The following is a 5000-nucleotide window of genomic DNA, read 5'->3' as shown; positions in this document are numbered from 1 at the left end:
AGGTTCAATTTTTTGGTTAATGAGGACTCGGCGGGATAATGCAACAGAATACTTAAGCGACGTCGTTAAGGTATGAGCGCTGTTATGTTGTGTGGGGAGAGGGAATGTGACTTTGTATCCCTGTTGAAATATGTATTTGATCCTGTTTTTTTAAGCAGGCCACCGCCACCGCGGAAATAGCCTGAGCATCTCTTCTGCTATTTGGTGGAATATTTGTCACGCAGTTTCAGACTTGTGAATATTTGTTTCTTCCATTTTTGCTTATAGTTTCTCACTTACAGTTTCTCTTTCGCTCTCATGTTTTGGGTGGCGTCATTGTCAGTGGTGCTGTGGCCCTGTGTGTGTGTGTGTCGTGGAGGGCGTCATTTTTCATAGGCTGCCAGGTACCTGAATTATGATTTGTTTATTTACCTTAGATTCGGAAAAACCCAGTTGGGGTGATGAGCCTTGGTGTAGGCTTCCTGATTTTCGCCACCACTCATCTCGAGTGAAAATTAATGTGGGAGAAAGCGTTGTGTTTTGTCCATCACTTTTATGTTCGTTAATAAAAACCATATCGAGAAACGGTATCCATGTTATGCTTGGCAAATATAAGACCTGCTGAGCAGAATTGCGTCTATGTAGAATCCTGGCTGGGGAATCAGCGAAGAGTAAAACTAATTGAAGGAATTGAGAATTCTTCTTTTTCTTCTTCTTATTCTTCTTCTTAATACTGTTTTTATCTTATCGTAACCTCATAAGTGATGAAATTGTGGTTTTCGAAAGGGGCCAGTGATAGTGGCCCAGCTGTGGGAAGGACCTGTTGTTGGTATTAATAGTGGGGTCTTTGAAGGTCTTTGTTGGGGATACAAAACCGATTAACTGCCAGTATTAATATCGCGAAGATTATACGCTGCTGACATTAGCCGGATGGATGATATGCCATCGATATCCCCTGGCTAAATAATAGGCTGCGTTGGCCAAGTAGCCGGCGGGACGTTGCAGGTGAATGAATGAATGGATGGATGGAGGGAGGGAGTAGGTTGCTGCCTGGAAGACACGACCCGAAGGGAGTCCGTTGGTTACCAGTATAATCCCTTAATAAGATTAAGGTATAACAATGGCATTTTGACAGGGAGCAACAGATAGGGTGCCGCTTTGTAGAAGGACGAAGGAAAAAGTAATGGGGAAGTTATATCGAAAAGTAGCCGTTTATAATTGTTACTATTATTGGTGTTGTTGTTTTCTTAAAATATTTTACGCATAGGGTTCCTAACTCCTTTCATTTTTATCTCCGTTTCCAGTCTGAGAAATGTTCAATTTTTTCATCATTCACGACCAGCTTATTTTTTTTTTCTTCAACCGACTGAAATTATTTACTGTCTGCAATATAAAAAAAAAAAAAAGGGGGGGGGGAAGGGGCGGGGGTGCAAAAGGTTCTTATTACAGTTGCCATACGATGTTGCCCGTAAGTTTCTTCTCTCCAAGGAAAAGAGAAAAAAAAGGAACGAAAAGAAAATCTGATTAAATGCCGTTTCCTTTGTGATCGATCCTTCCGGATGCGTCAGGATATTCATGACGAACGATGTTCGGGTAGTGGCTTGTCGGAATAAGGCTTTTCACGTATGAATGGGAGGCACCTACTTAAAACACTGGGCTGATTTTTAGCATTCTATTTTTAGGGAAACCGTCCATATGAAATTGAATTATAACGAATTCTTAAACACTAAACATTGCTTCGATATTTTATCCCTTCTGGCTTGTAACTTGGGATGTGCATTTATGTATGTAGTGAATTTTACGTTTTACTTGATAAAATATAGTGGAAGCAGTCGGATGCTGTGAGCCTCTGTGACACCTGAGAGGTCAGTGTTCATTTCTTAATGACTGTTGGACTCAGCCATTCCTTTAGTTTTTATTTGTTAAATAACTTGTTTGTCGTGCAAAAACAGGCTTTCTCGTTATAGACCGACCTGGCTGTCTATTTAATAAAACAACCACACGGTATTTCAGGTTTCTCATTTCGTAAGAGGTTCAATAATCCATTACTGAAATTAGAATTCAACTTCAGTGAATTCTTTTCCTTTTCTAAACATTCAGTGAGTCAATGTCACACCTTACCCACCCTGATAGACTTGACCAAAGAACAAAAAGCTTTATCAGTCTGCCACTGTAAATGTTTCCTACGGTATCTTGATTGGAAAGCCCTTTCGGCACCCCAGACAATTGCTTCCGGACGTGTGCAGCCCTCTCCACCCTAGATAAGCTTCTGGTCCCATATATTTCCCCCTTGCGCACACACCAAACACACACACACACACACACACAGCCAGCTCATTATTTTCTTCCCGTGACATTACTGACTTCGAGGGAAGTAATGTCTAAATTAATGTTCACACCACGTAAAGTCTCTCTCTCTCTCTCTCTCTCTCTCTCTCTCTCTCTCTCTCTCTCTCTCTCTGAATAATATAGGTGTGCTCGCCCTCAGTGTCAGATCTGTATTTTAACAAGATTCCGTGAATTATGTGAATTCAGTTTAGAATTAACTGGTGTTTGCACGATAACTAGGGTCATCCAAGAGGTTATAGTTCTCTCCCAGAAAATAAGTTATGACTAAAACTTGTTGGTGTGATTGCTTGCCGTAGCCACTTACATAGCAGGCGCAAGCAAAGTCTAAGAATGGCCCAAGAAGAACACCGCTATGTGAGGAAGTGTTGCAAAAACAAAAGGCCATGACTCCAAAAAATACAGAAAAAACTGGTCAAATCACTTCATGAGGACTCTCCTATTAACGGCTTATGAACATGTGTATTCATTCACCGCATCGTTTTTGCTGGCTGACCAGTGGCTTCTTCAACAGACAGGAAGACCAAGGGCATGAGTGCTGGGCTCCTTGCACACACTTTCGAGTGACACTTAGAGATGCCAAAACTGTCTGGGAGATGTCACCCTGAATGTCGACGCCAGAAGGGAAGCTGCCCAGTTTGAAAACTGTGAAAACTTCAGGATACTTTTGACTTTTCCAGGTTCATCCAGACGAGTTCCCGCACGAGACTAATAGTCAAGGATGAATTGATTTCTCCACACTGAATCAGAATCAAAGATGCAAATGTAGCATTGTAAATCCCATGATTAATTTACCTTCCTGGTTATTCAATTAGTATAGTATGTGTGGAAGGTAGTGCCCTGTGCTTGGGTGTATAAGTGTGTCATAGCGGAAGGCAAATTTATGTAGTATTGCGCATCAAAACTGCGAAGCTTGAAAATAGTCTCGATGAAACGCTGCTGCTTCAGGATAATTCCTCAGTCTTGACTTTACAGTAGGCAGTCATCGGAAGTAACCACCTGTGGACTTTAATTGTTGACACACGTCCTTACTCGCCATGTCCGAAAACTGGAATTCCACTTGCTGTGGAGTATTTTGAGGCCCAAGATACAACTTTCCATGACTGAATGTTGATGCTCACACGATGGTGAACGAAGCGTATTCAAGTTAAGGGAAACAATGGGGAAAAATAATGTATACGCGCTTTTTATACGTATAACCCAATATTGAATGAGCGTTGAAAATTTGTCGGGGGGTTATGAAAATTGTCCTTGTCTTAGGGTGTATTTCTGCTGCTCCTGTGCTGTGCTATTCATTCCTCGTATCTTAGAATGACCCACGGAAATTTCCTTCCACACCTTCATACAGATTTGGCTCGTCTTTTATTATGATCTGTCCCCTTATTTTCTAAGATTTAAAACTGTGTGCATAGTCATATTGCGCTGACGGTGATTTGGCTAATAACTAATTTTATTTAGCCCTTTAGCACTTGTATTTGATATTAGTGATAGTGTATATGAGCATTAAATTCGTCGTGCTTTAAATATTTTGTACATTGATTCTTTTTCATTATTCCAGTCAATGACCCGATATTAAGCACAGTTACTCAGTCAAATGGATGCCCATTGCCTTCTGCGTTTTTCAAAGATTCGTGATCACCTCCATGTGTTTAATGCAATACCATTACTACCATTGTATGCTGAACATAACATAAATTAATGTAATGTGCGCTTTTAGTTATCTCTTTGACCATTAGTTCCGTTAACAGATAAACAATTGAATTTTTTTTTTTTTTTTTTTTAAGATGAAGCAAGCATTAGCAGTTGTTGACATTTTCTCGTTATCATCCTCGTGGGATGCCTGAAAAAAGAGAGTGATACAAAGGTTCTCGTTTCTGTTCACTATTTATATGGTGTACTGGAGTCACAGTTTTAGTCCTTCCTCGTTTCCAATTTTTAGAACTTAATTTTCTGCTGAAAGGAGTCTGCTTCCTTTGTTGCTTTAATCTTCTTGTTTAACGGCAGAAAGGAAGTCATTGACTGATTTAATTGTCATTTCCGTGTCCAGGGACCCCCAATTTTCATAGTAAATTTCATAGTATATTTAGAGCATAGGACGCAGGTTGGATTATTGAAACTCAAGTGACCCTGATAGTAAAGTCTCTCTCTCTCTCTCTCTCTCTCTCTCTCTCTCTCTCTCTCGAGAGAGAGAGAGAGAGAGAGAGAGAGAGAGAGAGAGAGAGAGCTCGTTAACTTTTATTGCGGTAAAAGAAAGAAAATGCAAATCGTCCACAGCTAAAAGGAAAGATCGCTCATTATCATCGCCTGATGTAGATACTGATTTGTTGCTTGTCTCCCTTTTTTCCTCTTTTCTGAAATATTCTTCCTGTTGTGTCACTTTCATTGCCGCAACGTTGCGGTCTGTTTTATATATTTTTCACGTTTCCTACGTCGTTTTGGTGTTCTACCTTTTCCTAATTACTCATCATCCTTCTTTAAGAATTTTTCAAACATCAGAATCTCTGTTGGTGTCCTTTTCCCATATTCATTCTGTTCGTCAGATAGCCGCTAGCAATACATTGCTCTTGTTTTTAATTGGTTTGCTACTGTACTCCATGATCAGTCCAACTTTTCATTATGGTTCTTGCATATTAGTTTTCTCCATTGTATCACGTCATCTACAAAATCATTTCTTG

At 40.1% G+C, this 5000-nt stretch overlaps 1 protein-coding gene across 5 annotated transcripts in view; it reads left to right on the top strand.

Moving 5' to 3' along the window:
• Positions 1-5000, top strand: part of LOC135220913 (syntaxin-binding protein 5-like) — a 1025750-nt gene that overhangs the window by 388534 nt on the left and 632216 nt on the right. The gene's annotated exons all lie outside the window — the stretch shown is intronic.

The sequence above is a fragment of the Macrobrachium nipponense genome, chromosome 2 (genome assembly GCF_015104395.2).
Source record: "Macrobrachium nipponense isolate FS-2020 chromosome 2, ASM1510439v2, whole genome shotgun sequence".
Lineage (NCBI taxonomy): Eukaryota > Metazoa > Arthropoda > Malacostraca > Decapoda > Palaemonidae > Macrobrachium > Macrobrachium nipponense.
This window is presented reverse-complemented; position numbering and strand designations above follow the sequence as displayed.